Raw genomic sequence first — 21,668 nt, forward strand, 5'->3', positions numbered from 1 at the left:
ATAAAAATAATATAAGTAAATTTAAATAGCCCCAACCTTACGATCTGTTCAAAATAGGACGTCTGCCATTGCCTTCTTTCCCATGTGAGGAAGTCTGTTCTAAGAAAAGAACTGCTAATAAAGCAATCCACAAGTTCAGCTTAAATGCAGTCACTTCTTATTTGGCACGAAGTAGATGAACAAATATTAACAGGCATAAGTTGAAGAACTCAAGGCCAGCTTTACTCCTTCTGAAAATCTTACAATGCAAAACTAGGATAAAATTAGACCATAGGTCTTAAAACAAGATTGAATTTTGGTCTGTGTTCTCAAAGGAAAATAATGTAGCAAGGACATTTTGTTCACATCTTGGGCTAGAATGCAAAGTCACTCCAAGCTGAACAGACAGCTGGAAATGACAATTTTGATCTCTGCGTAACGAGACGTTGGTAGCAGCTCGGCTTCCTCTCCCCTTTGCCAAGCTTGCCACAAGAGAACTAAAAAAGGAACTGTCTGAGGGAGAGGAGAATAAGAGACTATTTTGGGGGACTTAGCTGTGCACACTCAATCACATGACAGTACTGTAAATTTCTCTCGCCCTCTCCGTTAATTACACGCTTTTCTTTGAATTCCACTTATACACACCCCATTCTGGGAGCAGCCGTCGATCTGCTGCCTCTCTGTCATTTCCACCGAGTCGGTCTCTGCATACACTTCATGACTGGAAAGCCAATATTCTCATTTCTGAATTAACGGTGAACTACGTATACCTTGATTAAGCGCTACGTAAAGCTGGGAATAGATGGCAATTACTTTTATGTAATAGTGAAATACTATGTTACTTATACAAACAAACAAAAAAACAAAAGTAAGCTGTTTTCTAACCAATTTATTAGTGATCTCCAAGTTCATCGTAGAATCAGAGAATCTTTGGGGGTTGGAAGGGACCTCTAGAGATCCCCTAGTGCCACCCCCTGCCAGAGCAGGGTCAGCCAGGGCAGCCCCACAGGAACGCGTCCAGGCGGGTTGGAAAGTCTCCAGAGCAGGAGACTCCACACCCTCTCTGAGCTACCAGCACGGGCAGCTTTTCAAACCGTGTTGCTGAAACGGCCGTTTCTTTCACCTGAGTCACGTTTATGGTTAACACTGTCAAAGCGATTTGACAGCTTGAGCTTTTCACCCCGTTTTAAGTAAAATTAGGATATTTCGGTGCGTTTGCTTGTTTTGTCCCTTTACCCTCAATATTAAGTGAGGGCTGAAATCCAAATTCCTGGGTAATTTAACGGCAGTCTGGTAGGATCTAGATGGCCCTCACTTAGCACGTTTTCATTCCATCAAACTAAAAGGAAAGCAAAAAGCAACACGAACCGTTCCCTTCAGCTCTTAGCACCTTCTGCTATATCCACCTAGTTCTCATGTCTGAAACTCCTCCAGTTTTTCTATTACAGGTGGGGGAAGAGGGCTTTGGTATCTATTTTATGTTGACGTTACACTTGTTTATTTTTTTCACACAGCAATCAATAGATTAAAAACTAAATTATCTTGAAAAGTTTCTAAGTGGGCTCATTTTAGACTCACTTCCTTTCAGCGCTTTAAATTTGGAAATTTCTGATCTGTTCCCCGCTTTGAAAAATTGAGGCACTGACATCAGCAAACAAGAGAATAATGATAAATGTTTCCTGTAACAAATCGGACCTAATCTCAGGAAAAGCAGAAACAATTGTCCCAGCGGATGATCTCAAGAATTTGTGATCGTAGCCAAAACCACAGATACCTTTCTTGTCTTCTTAGTCTTCTTTTCAATCCATTCATACACCCATGTTAAATTGCCCCATAAATGATTACGGTGCTTCACTAGACATACCAAGGAAAAAAAAGCTGGCTGTTAAAATCATCAGTGAACACAATTATTTTCAAAGAATGCAACTGTAAGCACTTGAGTAGAATTATTTTCACTGATATGTATCGGTGTATGAGGAACATATCTCGCAATGAGATTCAAGGCTGAGTACGTACTTCCAGCAATCAAGTGCCAAACAATTAACCATTGAACAATAAAATGCAGGGAAAAGAAAATTAGCATCAAAAGCAGAGAGACCAGGAACAGTGTTATCGGTGCCCTGCACAATCAAACCGCATCAGGAGCCGATCTCCCGGGTAGTGAAGATGGAGCAGAACAGACAACTCAGTGTGATGAAGAGTCTTGCTACAACCTTAAACATACAAGTGTGTGTATGTGTCAGAATAGAATATTCTGCTCTTCTGGAGTTTCTACTTTCCAAAACAAGGCTAATCTAACGAAACCCTCTAATGTTTCCATCTAATTGAAAAGCTTTTACATGATAATACAGAATGAACTGTGTCCTACCATTACTGTGTTCTTTTTCTAAAGAATCTGATTGCCTTTCAACCACCAAGTTTTCTACAGCTAGTAAGTTCCTCGCGAAAGACAGGACAATAACACCAACAACCATAAGTTTAAAAATAGGGGGAAGAACATAAAGGGGAAAAATTGGTAATAATGTTGTCCTGGTGCACAAAATTCAATGTGAGATTTGAATGCAATTTTCAGAAGAGGTTTTAGACTTAGGAAAAAATACAGAGGTTCACACTGTGCTCTTGGATATTGCTTGTTCAAAATGAAGCCTTTGTCTCAAGGAATTGCACGAAAGGATGTTGGAGTGTGATTTACAGTGATGGGAATGCTCTTGTTTTCAGGCAGGTTGACGAAACAAATTTCTACAGCCTTCCTTCTTCTTGAACGGAAGTGCACAGAGATAAGATCTCAGGTCTGCACGTCTGTAGCAGATGTTTTTTGATACCAAATGATCTGCTTCAAGCAGATCTGATTCCTGAACCATCACACTGTGTAATGTCAGATCCAGCTTCCACATCCCCTCGAGTCAAACGCTACTCTGAGAGCCAAGCAACTGTCACAGTCACTCTCCACTCTGTAATTTGCTGATATATGTTATGTGGTGCTTGTCTATTCTCCCCAACCCGTGATTTCATTTATTATCCGGCACGGTCAGCAAATAGCTTTTGGCATCCTTTTGTCTGAATAGGGACATACTCATCAATCTTTGCTACACTTGTAATTTTTAACATAAAACCATCAGGATTTCGGATGTCTTGGAGATGCCATGACTTCGAAGAGACTGATCAGTAGATGTGCAGGCTCTCAAAAGGCAATTACTGCTGAGAGCTTCCTTTAAAGTCTCTGCAAGATTAGAGACAAAGGTGTAAATAGTTGTCAATCAAGTGTCCTCCCCGGAGTCTGAAACAAGGATGAACATTGCGAAGTCTTGTAATCATAATCAAGCTGCAAGAACTGTGCTTCCCATTTTAATATTCCAGCCATAACAGGAGCTAAGAATTTTGGCAGGGCTGGTAGAAAGCTCTTCTTTCAACTGAAAAGAGCGATGGAAGCAGTGTGGGTGGCCCAGGACAGCATTCAGACACAGAAAGCAAGGTGTGCTGAGGAGAAGAAAAAGCCCTTCGGTATAAAATGTGCAGGAAGGTGCCGTGAAGAACAAACATGAAGTGTTCTATGCACAAGACACTGTCAGGAACTAATAGAGCAGATAAAGAATCCTGCAGCTTCTAATGGTAGAGAGATTCTGATGTGGAGACAAATCACCAGGAGAAGTGAGCCCAGAAATAGCTCACTCAGCTATTGCTCAGGCATGCAGGCACACTGCAGGCACAAGAAAAAAAATTATCCAAGCGCAGAGAAGGGTAGACAAGAGCCTCCTGAATTAAGAGAGATAAGATGCTATTTGGGTTACGGGTACGTAATCCCCGTGAAAGGATTTTCAGATGTGCACGGCAGAGTTCTCATACCGCTGAAATAATGCCGTTACGATGTTAAGTCTGTGACATCTGAACTCCTTAACAGTTAAGCAACTGCACAGAATTCTAGAACTGGTAGCTTTGAAATGTCAAACTGAGCACAGAGCTGACCACAAGCTCCCTGTGCAATACTGAGGTAACCGTGGCCAAAGACAAAAACAGCAGCCTGTGCTGTATTCAGCAGCAAAAAGGCAGATACCAAAACACCCAAACCACTTCTGCACACGTTGTTTTGAATGACAGAGAAAATACAGAGACAGAAGGTGAGACTCAGAGCTCAACATGCTTAGCTTATCAGAATTAATACCAGAAACCACTTGTTTTTCTGTCTATTTATTTTAGGTTACTAATAGCTGCCAGAAAGATCTAGACACAAATAAACTAGAATCAATATACATCTGTGTATATATATATTTTTTTTTACATTTAAAATAAAAATCTCTTTATAACTTTATTTCAAATAAAGAACAGACTCTTTCTGGAAGGTAGGAATCGAGCACAACAAGTGGAATGTTTTAGTGAGACAAGTAGCTATGCTCAATATAAAGTTGAAAGACCGATATGCAATGTATAAATTTTTTTAGCTATTTGTACAAGGGTCAGTGGGCATTAAACTCACCCATTTGTCATCAGGGAGAACACCACATGTTTTGCACAATGCTGACCTGATGCATCCACGGGACAATCAAAGTAAAATAATGTAATATAATAATTGGATCAGGTAGCAGAAAATGACTGTCTGCAGGGTAGTGAAATTCAAGAAATTTCCCCCAAAAGCTGAATACATGAAACAATATTAGAATCAGCAAAAAGTACTATTATATATTTATTGGGAAGCATTATCCTTTATAGCAAGTAAAAAAATTATAGCAAAGAAAACAAAATAAGTAACTCTCCTGAACTACTTCTGATACGCAGGAATACTTTTCAAATTTGGCAACACTCTGTCAGCACAACAACTGACAATCCTTCCTGCTACTGCTGACAAAAACCTTCTCATCCCCTCTTTCCAGCAGACCAACAGACCAAAACAGAGCCCGGGCTAGAAGGACAGGTTCATCAACTCAGTCAGACAAAACAAACGGCTTTTAAATACACTGAGCCAGGGACGATTTTCACAGCTACCTGTTCTAAGGTTTTACTGCATGTAACACAGATGACTTGGGAAGTGATGCTAAATTGTGTGCACCTCCCTGTTAATAATAAATCATTTCACAACACTGAAAATCACAGAGTAAAAAAAAGAAGTGAGGGCAAAATTTAAAACTTTCAGCGTATGTACGATAAAGTGAAACTGTTCTTCCCGAATGGAGAAGTATGTCCCGATGTGTACTTGTAAGTCTGCTCTGGCTGTTCGGTAGTTACTTCAACACACATCTTCTTCAATTCTTAATGAAGTATTTTAAAAGAAAATCTTTCAAGAAAAGAGTCCAGCATGCATTTATCAAGGCCACAGAAGCACGTTGTGATTTACAGACACATGACCTGCTCATTGCTAATTTCCCATTTTCACAGTTGTAAGGCCACATAGAATCATAGAACCATAGACTGGCCTAGGCTGGAAGGGACCTCAGAGATCATCCAGTCCAACCTCCCTGTCACGTCTCTCAACTAGATCCGGCTACTCAAGGCTCCGTCCAACCCGGCCTTGAACACCTCCAGGGAGGGGGCAGCCACAACATCTCTGGGCAATTTATTCCAAAGTCTTGCCACTCTCGGACTGAAGAATTTCTTCCTAAGGTCCAATCTAAATCTATTCTCCTTCAACTTAAACCCATTTCCCCTTGTCCTGTCGCTGGACACTCTTGTAAAAAGTCCCTCCCCAGCCTTCCTGCAGGTTCCCTTCAGGTACTGGAAGGCAGCTATTAGGTCTCCCCGAAGTCTTCTCTTTTCCAGACTGAACAATCCCAGCTCCCGCAGCCTGTCCTCGCAGCAGATCTGCTCCAGCCCCTGGATCATCCTTGTGGCCTCCTCTGAACACGCTCCAACAGATCCACGTCCCTCTCACAGTGGGGACACCAGAACTGGACGCAGGATTCGAGGTGGGGTCTCACCAGAGCAGAGCAAAGGGGGAGAATCCCCTCTCTTGACCTGCTGACCACGCTTCTCTTGATCCACCCCAGGATGGGGTTGGCCTTCTGGGCTGCATGAGTGCCCTGCCGGCTCACGTTGAGCTTCTCCTCTATCAACACCCCCAAATCCTTCTCTTCAGGGCTGCTCTCAAACCAGTCTGTGCCCAGTTTGTGTTTGTGCCTCAGAAGAAATGAACAAAACCAACTACTGCAAAATGCATTGGAAGCATCAAAGGTGCCTTTTCACTTTTGAAGTTATAAACTTAAAACAATGCAATAATATAAATAAAAAGATCTAGTTATTCTTCTGATACAGCTTCTTAGAAGTTTTTCAACCTAGCCAATTGCCTCCCATACCATGAAGTTCAGGTACACACAATAATCACCAGGCCCCAAAAATCTCTTTGGTTCCTCTACCACTTCACAGCAAGTCCAGTTCAGACTACACTTAGCTGCTTTGCACACTAGGCCTAAATACTTACAACTACTTCCAGGCAGCTGAAAATGACAAAATTCAACTCAAGCAAAAACTGCTCTCCCTGGCACCTCTACTTTTCAGATATGACTGTTAATGACCTGAATTACAGCAATCTAAGAGCTTTTTAAGGCTTTTGCTGAAAACACCTACCTCAGCACAATCTATGATCAGCTTATTACAAGAGTGGGCTTCCTAGTGAAAATACCAAGTTCTGTTTCCATAGACCAGAGTTGTCCAAATTCTCTTTTTTGTGACTGGTTCTTGCTTCAAAGCAAGCACTGAATGTAGGAAATAGGAGCTTACCTTCCAGTAAGTCTCTTGCCAGACCTGGTTCTGCCCCTGTGGACCGAACAAAGTCTGACAGGACTGCATCCATATCAAGAGTCATGTGCTCATTCAGAGATGCTGCCTGACATGCAGCAGCAGCAGGACTTGCTGGTTGGCTAGAAGGCATCCATCTGCCAGGGAGAAAAAGAGACAGGATTTTAGAATACACTCAAAAGTTATATAAACCACATTTTTCCTCTCCTCGTGAAACAAGAACATTGAAAACATTAAAACCATTCAAGTTACAGCAGATTCAAATAAATGGCTTTTGTCAGCCATCTCTGCCTTAAGCCTAGAAGCTCTTGATCACTCAGCTTGGAAGGGTTTCTCTTTCTTAAATTTCCACATTTGTATTGATTTTCCTTATGTGCAGCCTGTAAATAATTCGGCAACTTGAAGACACCAATCCAGCTAAACACAGGCACTGGTCATGCAAAGCACAATCTGTTCAGAAGAAGCTCAGACGTTTTATATTTCAGTCACCCAGAAGGTAAATATAGTACAGACCACCATCTCTTCAACAACTTTTTCCACTCAAACAAAGCCAGACCTCATTCTTCTTCCTGCCTTTCATATTTTTATGAATTGGATAACAGTTGAGTGGTAATCAGCTAGTCTATTGAATAATCTGATACATGATCAGCTGAGATAGAAATCACCTCTTAGAGTGTTTTATCACGAAATCCTTTCTTGGATTTGTTTTAACTACAATAGATTCCCGTTTTGAACCTACGCAGAAAATAATGTCACTGTAACAGCATAAGAAGGACATCAAACTATTAGCGTATGTCTAGAGGAAAGCAACTAATATGGTTAAAGGTCTCGGGGACGAGACTCGCGAGGAGCAGCTGAGGTCACTTGATTTGTCTGGCTTGGAGAAGAAAAGGCTGAGGAGTGACCTCATCACAGCCCACAATTTCCTCCAGGAGGGCAGCAGAGGGGCAGATGTTGATCTCCTCTCTCTGGTGACCAGTGACAGGGCACCAGAAGATGGTACAAAACTACACCAAGGGAAGGTCAGGTTAGATGTTTGAAAAGGTTCTTCACTAAGAGGGCTGTTGGTCACTGAAACAGACTGCCCAGGGAAGTGGTCAGGGCACAAAGCCTGTCAGAGTTGACGGAGCGTCTGGATGACGTTCTTCGTCATGTGGTTTAGTTTTAGGTGGTCCTGCAATGAGGAGGCAGTTGAGCTTGACGATTCTTATGGGTCCTTTCCAACTCAAGACATTCTACATCCTTGTCACTGCTCACACACTTCAGCTTAGCAAGTCCTGAAATGTTTGGCTAGCCTAGAGCTCTTTTGCCTTACTTACTAACACATACACAGCAGAGCTCAGCATTTCTTCTTTTAATTGCCCCGTCAATACCACTTCTGTAATTTATAGCTTTTCCGCTGTCCTGGGTCTGACTGGGATGCAGTTCATCTTCTTCGTACATATTCTAGAATTGTCACACAGCCATTGCGTGCTGCTGTTCTGGGCATGCCAGAACTGGGTGGTTTTCTCGATTCTTTTGGCAGCAGGCTGCCCGTGGAGGGGTGTTCAACACACCTGGAAGCAACTGCCCCAGGGATGGAAGCACAGCACTACCGTTTCCATGCACAGATACAGACCACCCAGGAAAAGGGTAAAGCCCCCCAAACACCCACTGACACCTTGATCACCACACGGGGCAATGCAGTGAAAGAAGCGTTTGAGAAAAAGAATAATCCAACCCCTCCTGACAGCTGGTTTTGCCACAAGGGATAGCAAGGTCGAAAGACCTGCACAAGAGATCTAGTCTGGGGAAGAAAATGTTAAATCGGGCATCATATCCCAATGGATGTGATCAACAGCATAACAGCCATGCTTCCGCTAGTTAACAAAGAAGAAACACAAGCTCTCCTAGGCACTGCGGTTTTCTGAAGAACGCAGATTCCAGGTTCCAGTCAGATTGTGAATCCTCTCTGTCATGTGACGTGAAAGAAGGACTATTTCAACTGGGGTCCCGAGCACTACCAAGGCTTTAAACAGATCAACCAGGACACAAATACGTGTGGCAGCATTTGGCCTCAACAGGAGCCTCTGGCAGAAAGCACTTGGAGAGACTCGGGCACAGTCTCTAGGGTTTGGGAGCTGAGGGTACGGAAAATCAAGGGTATCGGTTATATTTCTAGCTTCCCCTGTTGTAGTATTTCTACAGCTGATTTTTCAGTGGAGAAGCCACCTCCACAAACAATATCAGAAACACCTGTGATCAATGTATATTAGAAACACTTGCACTGACCAAGGCCCAGCTGGATTTTATTCCTTCCTTCTTCCAATATATGCAGTTAGAGTAGTAGTTAACACCAACAAGGAACACAAAGCTACTGCTTTTATATATAACGCCCCATGGCTCCTAAAATCCTCCACCCAACCCAGTCATCTGTCCAGGGCTTTCTAAAGCAGTTGGTACATAACGCCAGCTTCACCACAAGAGAAAAGCACCAGTGGAGGACGCCTGGTTTCCTTCCTGGAAGGATTTGTCTGTCCCAAGGCAAAGCGACCTCTCTGAAAACAGTCCTACTTCCCACGAAACGAGAAGGTTGATTTTAAAAGAGGAGAAAGGAGGAGCTGATACGACAGTAATTTCTACCAGGGGACCCCTTAGGAAGCCGATTGTGTTTTGTGTTGCGTTTCACTTGAGGCAATCTCCAGCATGTGGCTTTCTTGCCAAATCCATGGCTAATAAAAACCTGTCTGCTCTACCGCATTTTGCACCTGAAAACGTGAAACCCACCCTTCTGCAACGTCCTCTACAAATATCAAATAAAAATTAAAGCAGGCACTTCAAGAGCAGTGGATGCTAGACAAGCTCTTAAGACAGCTGGCATCCGAAACACAGTTACGCTTGAGTTACCTCTGTGCTTCTACCCTGCCTGCCCTGCTGCAGGAGGAGTGCAAAGTAAGGAAAACCGAATGAAGTTAAATGATACACAACATAAGCAAAAACATATGTTTTACTTTCGTGCTTGTTAATCATCACTGGTCAAAGTTTACCTTTGAACACGAATTCGATTTTTTCCCTGTTAATTCCTCCTCACAGGCTCAGTTGCAACTTTACCACGTGCCAAGGGTAAGAACTAGCGCGGAGACTTCCTACTGGCAGCAGATGATATTGGTTGGCTCTTGCTTGTACCACAGCTACAGAGAAATAAACTGTAAAAGAAATTGGAAACCAGTTTGTTTCATTGTTCGCCAAAGAAAACAGTTCTTTCTTACTCGAGGTGTCAGTACCTGGTTACATTTAACCTTAACAACTGAATGCCTTTGCTTTCTTAGAAACTGCCTCTTTCTGCAGGTACCTATCCCAGGTAGAATACAAACATCCTTTGTCTTCTTGCCCCAGGAGGGCAAGGGCCACCTGCAAAACCCAACTTTCTCCAACAAATCCCAAGCATGGTGTGGGATACAGTTGCACAGTTACACGCTCTTCAGTATCAAAGCAGATTATGGTGTTGCTAATCCCACTTACTTAACAGTCTTTCGGCACCTACACTGGACCAGCATATTTTTTATACCACTTTTATGTTCTTACACTCTTCATAAAATTGTATCATTACGTTGAGGCTGCGTTAGGATAGCAGGGCAGGTGATCCTTTCCCCTCTGCTCAGCCCTGGTGAGAGGCACCTGAAGCATTATGGCCACTTCCAGCTCCCCAGCACAGACAGACACGGCCGTACCGGAGCAGTAAAGGACCACAAACTGCACATCTTGGTCAACACTGGGCAAGGCAAATGCTTCTACAACGTAACGCAATGAGGATGTAGTAACAGAAGGAAAGCTGAAAATATTGAGGAGTTAAAAAGGAATGAAGGTACCTCAGGAAGAGACTATCTTAGAGAATTACAGCCGAATTTGGCATCTAAGCTTTGTAGCAACAGAATCTGTTTCAATGCAAAATCACGACAAAAAAAGTTAATTTTACTTTAAAAAAAAATACCCATACATAGATCCACTGTACTAAAGAGCACAAACATCCACACAAAAAGATCAAACTGAATACAATTAATTTCTTTAGTGACTGGGTGAAATAATGAAATAAACCTGAGGTAGCAGGAGGGAAGCACATAGACCAAACTAAAAGAACCTGTGGCAGGTGAACGATGCAAAGCAGGAGTGAATTTCAGGTAACAGCCCAAAGTGACTCAGTTTTACAATACCTGCTAATTTAAACCACACCAGCTGGGCTCTCAAGCACAGTCACTCTGTGTGGGGGCTAGACTCCTCACAAACTCGGAAAACCAAAGCGCATATCAGTCTGAAGAAGTCAGTTCATGAGTTGTCTAAGAATCAAGCAGGCTAATTCCAAGCACAAATACAAACTGGGCACAGGGTGGGGTGAGAGAAGGACTTGGGGGTGTTGACAGAGGAGCAGCTCAAGCTGAGCCGGCAGGGCTGCACCCAGAGGAGTGTGGCCAGCAGGGCAGGAGAGGGGATTCTCCCCCTTCGCTCTGCTCTGATGAGACCCCACCTCGAATACTGTGTCCAGTTCTGGTGTCCCCACCGTGAGAGGGACGTGGACCTGCTGGAACGAGCCCAGAGAAGGCCACCAAGCTGACGCAGGGGCTGGAGCAGCTCTGCTGCGAGGACAGGCTGAGGGAGCTGGGGGTGTTCATCGGGGGAAGAGAAGACTCCGGGGGGACCTTATCCCTGCTGCAGTGCCTGAAGGGACCTACAGGGAGGCTGGGGAGGGACTTTGCACAGAGTGTCCAGAGACAGGACAAGGGGAAATGGGTTTAAATGGAAGGAGAATGGGTTTAGATTGGATCTGAGGAGGAAATTCTTCAGTGTGAGGGAGGCAAAAAAAGATTGCCCAGAGAGGCTGTGGCTGCCCCCTCCCTGGAGATGTTCAAGGCCAGGTTGGATGAGCCTTGAGCAACCTGGGCTGGTTGAGAGGGGTCCCTGATTCTATGACGATTCTATGAAGTATTATTTCAGTATTTTGACAAGTAGCACTGAAAAGGTGTCCTTTTAACAGCAGAAGACAAGACCAATCTCTTTCTGCATTTATGACATCACCAATGACCTCAGAATTGCCTCTTGACGACATGACCATCAGAACCCAGACAGTAATCAATCAGATTTTCACTCTTAACTCACCCCAGCAAAGCTTATGTGGTTTTTTTTCTGAGAATGCAGAAAGTTCTCTGTCTATAAACAGAAAGCAGGCAGTATCTGTGCAGTGACAGCAGATGAAAACACAGCTCACATGCAACACAGCCAGAGCGAAGGCTAGCCACTGCTTTACTGAAAAACAGTAATTTAACAGGAGATGCTATCCAGGTTCTGTGAAATGATGACAAACAGCTGTACAGGTAGAAAACTCCTGCCTTGTGTTAGGTGCTGAGCAAGTACACCCAACACAGACCCTCCAAATCCACGTCAGCGTGAGGAAAAATCTTCCAGTCAAATGCTCCCTCTACACCTGTGCACTACACTCCGTAATCCTCTAGGGTCTGCGTCTCGCAACTGTACTTAGAACACCTGCACAAAAATATCTCTGCTATTTATTTCTTCCTGTTACTCATCAGGACTCAATTAAGAGTGCAACACAGATTAATCGCATTTCTTCAGACAGATGCATTGGAAACGGTAGAAGAATCAATGATGAAACATGTTAATGAATGTTAAAAAAGAAAGCCCAATAAAACCACCGCTGCTTAGCTGAAGTAACACACTGGGTCACTGTGTTGGATTACTTAAAAATGGAAGATCTACAGGACCACACAACCTAAAAACAACCCTTAAAAAACCCAAGCCCCACATGCACCCCCAAAATCCAGCCCCCTGCCCTGCAAACCTGTCCAGAACTCAAATATTGGGTCTCCTACTATAGCAGAACTCTATTAACTGTCAGTACTAACTTTTTTTCATGCAGCAAATATCACCTCTCCACCCCATCCTGAAGTCATAATTATCACAGGTGGCCTGGCTGTTACTTGTACTACCTCACCCTGAAGAAAAACCCTTAGAAAAAGCCTGAACCGTGCACGCTTTACACTCTGAAAGCCAAGAGCAGAGCTGGTAGAATCCCTCCCGTATACATTTGAACTAGCATTATTATTTTTCCCCAGAGGAAGTTGTTTTCACAGCTCTCTAGAATTTAGAAGGGAGAAAAAAATACAAAGAAAAAACCCCACAGCAAACCAAAACCCAACAACAAAGATGCTTTGAAAAAATATTATATTTGCCAGAAAACTACTATTAGCTGTGAAAACCCACTCAAGACGGAACAGTAAAAACTAGTAAGCAACAAAAGAAAATAAACCACAGTGACTCAGAAGGCAGATGGCTACCACACTGACCGTTCTCACCTACAAACCCATCCCCACCACCTCTGCTCCGGGTGGCTACTCAAAGCATTAACACAACCTGGAGGAGATCTAACACGATCATCCGTAGCGCACCCACCTGTCAGCCAGCATCTCTGTGCTAAAAAGTCCAGTCATACAGATAGATTCGCAGTCTTCCTTTCGAATACGTCACACGATACACCAACAGCACTTTGAATTGAATGTAAATGGAAACATTTTGACCCTCTGGATTAATTTCTTCCCTAAATAATCTCTCACTTTGGCAATGCACATTCAAGAGGCGGCGAAAGGGGATAATTTGTTGTATATCGTGAGAAAAACACATTTTAGAAGTATTGCTTGTAAATGTCAAGACGGGTTCATAGGACTTGAAATCAATTTAATACAGTCTCAGTTATATTTGATCTTTTCTTCTCCTTTAAGTACCTCTCTCTCCAAGCTCAGCCATACTTGGAAGTAAACAGTCCTCATCTGAATCTAAATTTGACTTCTTCAAACAGTGTCACACAGTTAAAGGATGTGAAGTTGTTGTCTTCCAAACAAGCAGAAAGAGATGCATAGGGCTAACGAATGAAGCAAAAGCAAGCATGTTAAAACAAATCCTGCGCATCCAGAATACAAACAGCTGACAAAACACAAGAAACAAAGAAAACGGGGTGAAAACAGTGCACAGTGGACAAATCCTCAGGAAGACATAATGACCAAGCCACAACCAAGATACTTGACTCTCCTGATTTTCAAAGAAAGGGTGAAACAAGCACCATCAACAATATGCCCAGTCTAAGTGCTCTAGAAAGCCAGTGAAAGATGCTCATTGATTGCATTAAACCAGTTCCCCTCCCATTATTTTTTTAATTTCCCTAGGCTCATTAACGTGACTGATGCCTCTCAGCTGGAGGGGCCACACGCAGGCTAAGTGCAGACCGCTCTTGCGTTGAACGTTCATGCTCCTCACATTTTTGGTTATAACCTATTGTTGGAGGCGAAGAGAAAAGAAAAACTGGAAAGATCACATCGCATTTAAAGAGCTATGGCACACTCCCACTGAAGAACCATCAGGGAAAGCTAGAGACAATACCTTAGAATACCTAAGCACCTGTAGCTGTTCTGAGACACAGTCACGGATAATAACTGGTGACAACTGAGAAGTCCTTTACTTGCACTCCACCACTGGTGACAGCCCAGCAAAAGGCTCAGCACCAGTCCCGTACCAGATGTACACGCAGGATAATTAATTCACCTACTTGCTGGAACACTTTTCAACTGTACTTTCTCGGAGCTTCAGAGAGCTTTCGTAACACTATTGTTCTTACTCAAGAATGACTGCCTTCTCAGAGGGGAAAAAAATGTCATAGATAAACAAGAAGACCACAGAAACAGAGGTCCAGAGCCGAAACAAATCAACAAGCACAAGGCAGAGCTTTGCCAGGTAAGGATCCTCCTACATCCCTTCATGGGTATTTTTTCCAGGATAAAACGCTACAACTGCTATAACGTTTTTGCTTTCATACACGACAACAGATAAAAGAGCATAAACGTAAGGCAATTACAGTGTTTCCCTTATTTTATTCACAAGGGCCCTCGTAGCGTGTTAACTGCATTCTCGCAGAAAGCAGCAGGGCAAGAGATAAACGTAGGTGCCATTGATAAACAGCCCTAAAGCAAAGACCTTAACTTGAAATCAAATTCAAGTATCGATTATTCTTTCATCTGGGAGAGCGATAAAAGAAATAGGCAATATTATACTGTGCCAGAAATACAACAATTAGGATTTTAAATGTTAAGCGGAGTCCTCTTATTAAATGCACAGTTTCATCAAGTAACGTGCATCTCTTCCTCTACAATAAATCTCAACAGAAGCAGTATGAACTAGTTTGGGTTTTTTCCTTTGTTCAGAATTTTTTCCTTATTTTTTCCCCTCACTTTCCTCCTTTACAAAGTTTTCCTGACAGTGCAAGAAGATATTGTTTCAAACTATAACAAGTATTCTGCCAAATGTCATTCTTCTTTCAAATAAAGAACGTATGCTGGTTGAAACTTCAACAGTTTTCTCTCACAAAAACACGTACCTGACACTCTGCACGCATAAAATTGACTTCAATGAATAAAAAGCAAGATGCCTGAATACCCATGATTGCATATATATAACACGGAGTGTCATCTTCCGCTGCTGCTGAAAAGCCGGGTTGCTGAGTTTTCCTGCTAAGGCTGCTTATTCGTGAGCTGTAAATAGATACACGGCTGATTAAAGCTACCTTGAAGCGAGTTTTTTATTTGACTTACTTACAACAGGCTTTTTAAATAAGACTTGTTGGAGGCATGTGTCAGATGGGCGTTACGCTGCTGGTTTTTGGTGAGGAGAATTATCCATTTTTGCCACAGTAGAAGGTATGAACGAGCAAAATTTTGTCCCCTGAGAAATCTGGAAAAAAAAAGAAGTAGTAGTATATTAAGCATTGCTTATTCTATGCTATTTGAATAATAATAACTCATAAAAGCCAACTTTAACCTTAGAAACCTAATGGCTACTACTCTCAATGCAGATAAATCACCATATACAGTAATTTGCATTAAGATTACCTGGGCACAACCCAGACAATTAAGAAAAAGAATTATGGATGTACAAAAACATTCTTATAGCTGTCCTGTGTGAAAATGTTAATTCACACTTAAAAATTCCTCCAACCGTTCTCTTTCTTAAGATTCACCAAATACACCTTTGGAAGCTTTTCTTCTTGTAAACTGTCATAATCTGAGGCAATGAACTAGTGAAGAGTTATCCAGGAGAACACTCGATTATAACCATTTTCCTTCATGGTAAAAAGGATCAAACACATGAAGAAAGATTTCATGGAATTTCTTTATTCCGTAGTCCGTAATTTTTAGGAATTTGTGGGAATTAGAGTATGAAAACAGACGCCTATTTCTCCTCATTTCCTAGAACGCGTATGGAAATAACCAAATCTTAGTGGATTATAGTTCCTGCATGAGAAATCCCAGTTGTCTGTGTAACAAGTCGACTGTAACATGAATTGCATGTGAGCTAATATATAGTACTTAATTAAACTCCTAGCTTTTGGGGTTTTTTTTATTTCCCCATGATATATTGCCATGTGAGAATCAGACATCTGACCAAAGGTGTATGACCAACATCTTCAGTACTTTGTTGGAACTTACTCAGGAACGTACCAGATGTTACCCTCTCGCAGAAGTAGAATATTTATTTTAAAGTTCAAATTAACATAAAAAGAATAATTTCCTGCATTGCAAAGGAAATAAGGCAACTGCAGTTTGACCGCTGCTATGACTATCATCTTTTGTCACCTTCACAGAAAGAACAACTTGTTACCTTACAGAGATAACTTTTAATAGCTCTAACCCTTTCAGAGATACTTCAACCACAAGGAATAGAAATAACCATCAAGTGTGAATTTGCCTCAATGTTTCCATCCACACCGTGTCAACAAACTGAAATATCTACACTATGAAACACGTTACTAGCAAATAATCAAAACCTCTTTTTTTCAGCCTTTAAAATCAAATCTATCTGCTAAGGAGATGTAACTTTTATCACCGCCCTGGAAATAATCAGTCAACATACATTCCTTTGTTCAGCTACGTATTAACCAACAAAATACAAATTTTTTTTGTAGTTCTGTTCAATACATCAGCTGCCCAGAAAAATAAACTCTTTCCATCCAACATTTGACCTACTTCTTCAGTCGGAAGAGGATTTAACGTATGTGCTTCCAGTACGGGTTTCTTCAGGAAATCGTAATGTCCCATTTAAACCACACTAAAAATTATTCAGCTTAGTTTGCTGTCATAAATAAGTGATCTAAAAGATTACCATGGATACTGTGATTGTTAGGGGACAAGGAAATGCCCTTTCGGGCATTCCTCACACTCACACACTTCAAGAATTCATTTGATTTTCTCATTTGGGGTTTGTGGTTTTTTTCAGTTTTTATCTGATTCACTGACCGCTATCCTGAGCTTGACAGTGGGCATAAACTCAAGCTTGCCCACAACTTGCAGTGAGATTTATTGCAGATTTTGCTATTTCTGCAAATAGTATCTTCAGTCCCTCTGAGAAATACAAGTTCATCCTTTCTCTTCCTTACAAATGGCCTTTCACCCGACTAGCACACAGGAGACTCTACTCATCTGCAGAGGAATCAAACATTAAGACTAAATATCTTAAGAACTTAATTTTGTTACTATGCACCGCTTTTCTGAAGGAGCCTTCTCATTCTCTTTACTCACTGACTACAAACTAAGCACAGGCTAAGGTGAGCTGCTATGAACACCCAGATTAAGATCAACCTTAGATCTTGCTGACTCTGATGGTTGTATTCCCTGGTACAGCGGGCCAATAAACTGAAGAAAGCTCTCCGTGTGAACGTAACTTGGTCTGTAAGAAATTGTGCAGAGATATAAATATACAGAACAAAAAAATCATTAGCCATCAAAAGGTTTAGGGTGTGATCTCGGCTGCAATTCCTTTATAATTCCAGGGACAAATTTTGAATTTATCTTTTCACATTTTCATCGTCCCTGCAACAACTTCTGTACAAACTTAGCAAAGGGAATTAGGAAACACTGATTAAAGATGATCTATAAACATTTCAAAATAAAGAATTTGATCTCAAACAGGTCTTTTGAGGGCAAAGAGCCTTAGCAAAATCAACTGAGGCCAGAAGGCAGAGAAATTCTTCATTAAGAATGATCATTCAAAGCAACTTTCTCAGTTTTGCCCTGTTCTTGTCTGGCATTTCAAAATAATTGCTGACAAAGACCCAAAGAAGCTTTATGACAAGACAAAATCATTATCTTTTATGCCATCAGCTTTAAGCTTAGTTTCTCTTAAGACTAGGCTTCTTTGGTGTAAATTCCACGCTCAGAATAAGGCCTTACCTAGTTAAAACCGCTCAGCGGTTCTTTGCAAAGGTTTCATTTAGCTCAAGCAGCACATGAAGGAAAAGATGCTTCTGACAATAAGGAAGCAGTAATATTTAAGAAGTAAAAACCCGATGACGCAAACTGAGAGTTTTTAATGTTAAAGATGGCTAGTATCAGTGCACAGATCCTCTTAAAGACGACTGATGAGCACTGAAGAAAAGACCATTCTAGATATGCAAAGTGGCTCTACCATGTCCATCTAACTTTTTAACGACCAGTTCTTGAGACGAGCCTGAAACAACCAGATTCTCCTTTTCACTGAACCTTCATCACCTGGAATCTCTTTGTAACCACTGCGTGAGAAATTTCACCTATTTCCTAAATCTGTATAGTCTGTCACAGGTTACCAATGAAGGAAAAGATTTCTCCTCTAGCTAGAAAAAACTGTATTTACTCTTAACTAGTGGTTCTTTCACGTAAGAAATGGAACACATTTCTCCCTTCCTTGGGTTATGCTTCGTTGACTTGGAAAATGTGTGCAGTGGCTTGAGCTGACAGGGATATGAAGGAAGAAGTTTATAGGACATCAGAAGTGTTAGCATTATGAGCTTTGTATAAATAGCCTTAATGATACAATTCTCCAAGCATTCGTTATATTCTTGTACACAGAGATTAGAGAAAGGCTTGAACGCTTCATTGTATGTCGAGTGCAAAGTCATCACATTAAGAGTTCAGTATAGTCTTTTAAAACGGAGTCTTCGGCATATTTGTGCCTTGAGGTAGACAATTCAGCTGCTATTTTAAACACAAGGCTCAACTGTCTGTTACTCTTCCCTTGGCGTTGTTCCTCCCATCAAGACAAAGCACGTAATGGTGATTTTTCCACATTCCCCTTAAAAATACTGATCCCATCAATAGGTTCATCCCACAGCTTTAGTGACAGACTCTCTCTCACAAGTACCCTAAAAAGGACTTCTGAGATTCAGATTACGTATAAAAAGCAAGTCCTTGTAAGTCCTTAGATGCATATAATGTCAAAAAACATAGCAAGTTCCTAGCTTCCCAGGCATTCATATAATGTGCTGGAATTCAACAGTAAGCACACCAACTCACTCAATACAACAGCTAAAAAAGCTAGAGCAGGCCAGAGCTCACACAGACACATTATGCAGCAAAACAACTGGTAATTTCTCCCAGTCCCGTGTCTCCCATCTCATTTCTGTGCAACATGAAGTTCCTCAACTATTGCATTTAATTCAGAAAACTCAACTAGGAAGAGCAGTCTATGCTTTAACGTGATCTCCCAAATTTTTGGAACAACTGGAGATACAAAAGAGAAAATAAAGGTATCGGATATGGAATCTGGAAGGATTCATGACATAATATTTTGAAGAGGCACAATTTAAGTATAGCAACCGGGTGTTTCGCTTAAACCACGTAATTAATCGATAGTCTGCAAAGAACCCACCAAGAAAATTGAAAACCATTCATCAGGCCAAACTAGAGAGAAAGCACTCGTCCGTCTGCATAGTACGGAACCGTATATCCCAGATGCAGTATTAAAGGTCATCAAACAGCTCAAAATTCTTCCTCAGTTCATGGTGCCAAGCTCTAGGAAAGTCATGCCGTTAAGGTCATGCATCACATGTTATACTAAGAAGTATTAAACATATTTTTTATATATATTTAAAATATATACTAAGAAAAATTATAAGGGGTAGTGCCCTGTTTTAAGTGCTCCGAAGACACTCATTTCTACAGTCACTACAGCAGGATTGAAGCGCAGTTCTTACAAACCATGTTCAATTGCTGGAATCTTTGCTTAAAATCCACAAGTTAGTATCAGGGTTAGGTGAAAACACTTTTTCTTTTTCCCCAGTTATGGGTTATTTCTAAAACTTTCTGCCAGGATAGGGGAGGATAGGAAGGTTATCTTCAATGCTAACTTAACAGACACCTTTTCATAGCAGAAAGGGGAAAACGTGGCAAGTTTTGCTCAACTGTCTAAGCAGAAAAGTACCAACTTTGAGTTAAGTCCTAAAGAAATTGCTGAGAAACATCCTACTTCTCAGTCCTGGTGAAAGAAATAATAGATATCTGTACTAAGTGTCAGCAGAACACTTTGCAAGAGGCTTAAATGTCTCAGGCTTATTAAAGATTTAATTTTAAAATTTTTTTGGTGCCAAATGACCAAAACTCAAAACATGCAGTTTTCTTGGAAACTGTTTCTTTTTTTGTGCTGAGACTCCTCTTTGGGCTTATGCTTATATCTATTTAACTGTAGATCTATAGATATATCTATAACTGTAAATTTCACTTCACATTCAAGCAACACATCTAATTCTAGTGAGAAATTATATAGTATGAAAAATGGCTGTTCATCAAAACCAGTAGAAACATAAGACGTCCTCAGCAATAAAAAAAATCCCTCTTCCACTTAATCAAATCAATATGGTAGCATTCTGCAGGTTTTCTCTCACCACAAATAAGCTATAGCTACCTCTACAGTCGTAAAAATTTACAATCTCTTTGCATTTATATTTTTTCACGTAATTCAGGCAATGTTAAAAAAAATAATCTGGAAATAACCATTCTCAATGGAGAGTACTGAAAGCCAACGAATCACAGAAACTGCTACAAGGAAACATACAGAAGAACTGGGCACACAAGAAAAAGGATTAACAACTACCAGATATTCAAAGTTTGATGTTAAAATAGCACAGCCCGATTTTTGAGAGCCTTCGAACAGTTCTGGCCAATTTCAACAGGATTAACAGATATTCAACATCTCTGAGAAGTAGACCATTAGTTCTAATTGCCACTGTCGTCATCATCTATTATTACGTTCTGTGAAAAGCGGGACACAGTCGGAGTTAAATATCAGTGTGCGAAACAGGAAATTTAGAAAGCCAAGAAAGGGGAAAAAAATGGAAATTGCTATTGATGCAAAATAAGCCTGGGGGTGGGGGAATAAAAGCCTTCACCACACTGAATATTAATGGCTACAGGCAACAGCTAAACAGAATAATGACAGCGGCTATTTTTTTAGCTTACGTACCAAGTTCACATATGAAAACAGCACCAATAAATTAAATGAAGAACAATCTTCTGGAACAAACTGCTCACCACAGAAAAAAAAAAAAAGGGGGGAAATACAAATGAATTTGTTTTCTCCTTGAGCCTTAGTCAAACGTGATGACAACACCAGTCTAAGGAGTCAGAACATGTTTTGTAGAGCTTAGTGCAAGATTCATCACATAAATATCGTTCAGTTCAACCTACTGCAGAAGGAACATTTATCTGTTCTTCAAACATCTCAGACACATGGATTTCAGATTTTTTTCTCTGCTTTTTATAACAAAAGAGTCCTGGAAAGCAGACAGATTCACAGAACAAGAATTTCTTGAAGCTATCCCAAGTAACATTGTCTTTCACACATTTAATTTTTTTGTCTCTACTTTAATGACACATCAATCAAACTGCTTTGCTGCTGATCTGAAGCTAAACGCCCAGCAGAGCTGATGGGGAGTTTTAGAAACAATGCACCAGCACTTTGGACAATATACATTGTCAATTTATTAGAAATTTTTCAGAGAAGCATGGAAGAAAACTGCTCAGCCTGACTAGCAAGTATGGTTATTAGCCAGAAAAGCAAGGAAGAAAGAATGAACCCTGTTACTGTTGGTTCCAAACAAAAAGATGTGGAGCTGGAGCAGGAAT

At 41.2% G+C, this 21,668-nt stretch overlaps 1 long non-coding RNA gene across 1 annotated transcript in view; it reads right to left on the reverse strand.

The window, feature by feature from the left end:
- Nucleotides 1-6,683: 6,683 nt before the first annotated feature.
- Nucleotides 6,684-21,668, reverse strand: part of LOC104277909 — a 29,268-nt gene continuing 14,283 nt past the window's right edge. Inside the window, exons 3-4 of the long non-coding RNA XR_717852.1 lie at nt 15,330-15,468; nt 6,684-6,839 (exon numbers count right to left, since the gene is read on the reverse strand). This is a non-coding gene — a long non-coding RNA (uncharacterized LOC104277909). The remainder of the gene's footprint in view (nt 6,840-15,329; nt 15,469-21,668) is intronic.

Source organism: Apaloderma vittatum, unplaced genomic scaffold (assembly GCF_000703405.1).
Source record: "Apaloderma vittatum isolate BGI_N311 unplaced genomic scaffold, ASM70340v1 scaffold15300, whole genome shotgun sequence".
In the NCBI taxonomy this organism is placed as follows: domain Eukaryota; kingdom Metazoa; phylum Chordata; class Aves; order Trogoniformes; family Trogonidae; genus Apaloderma; species Apaloderma vittatum.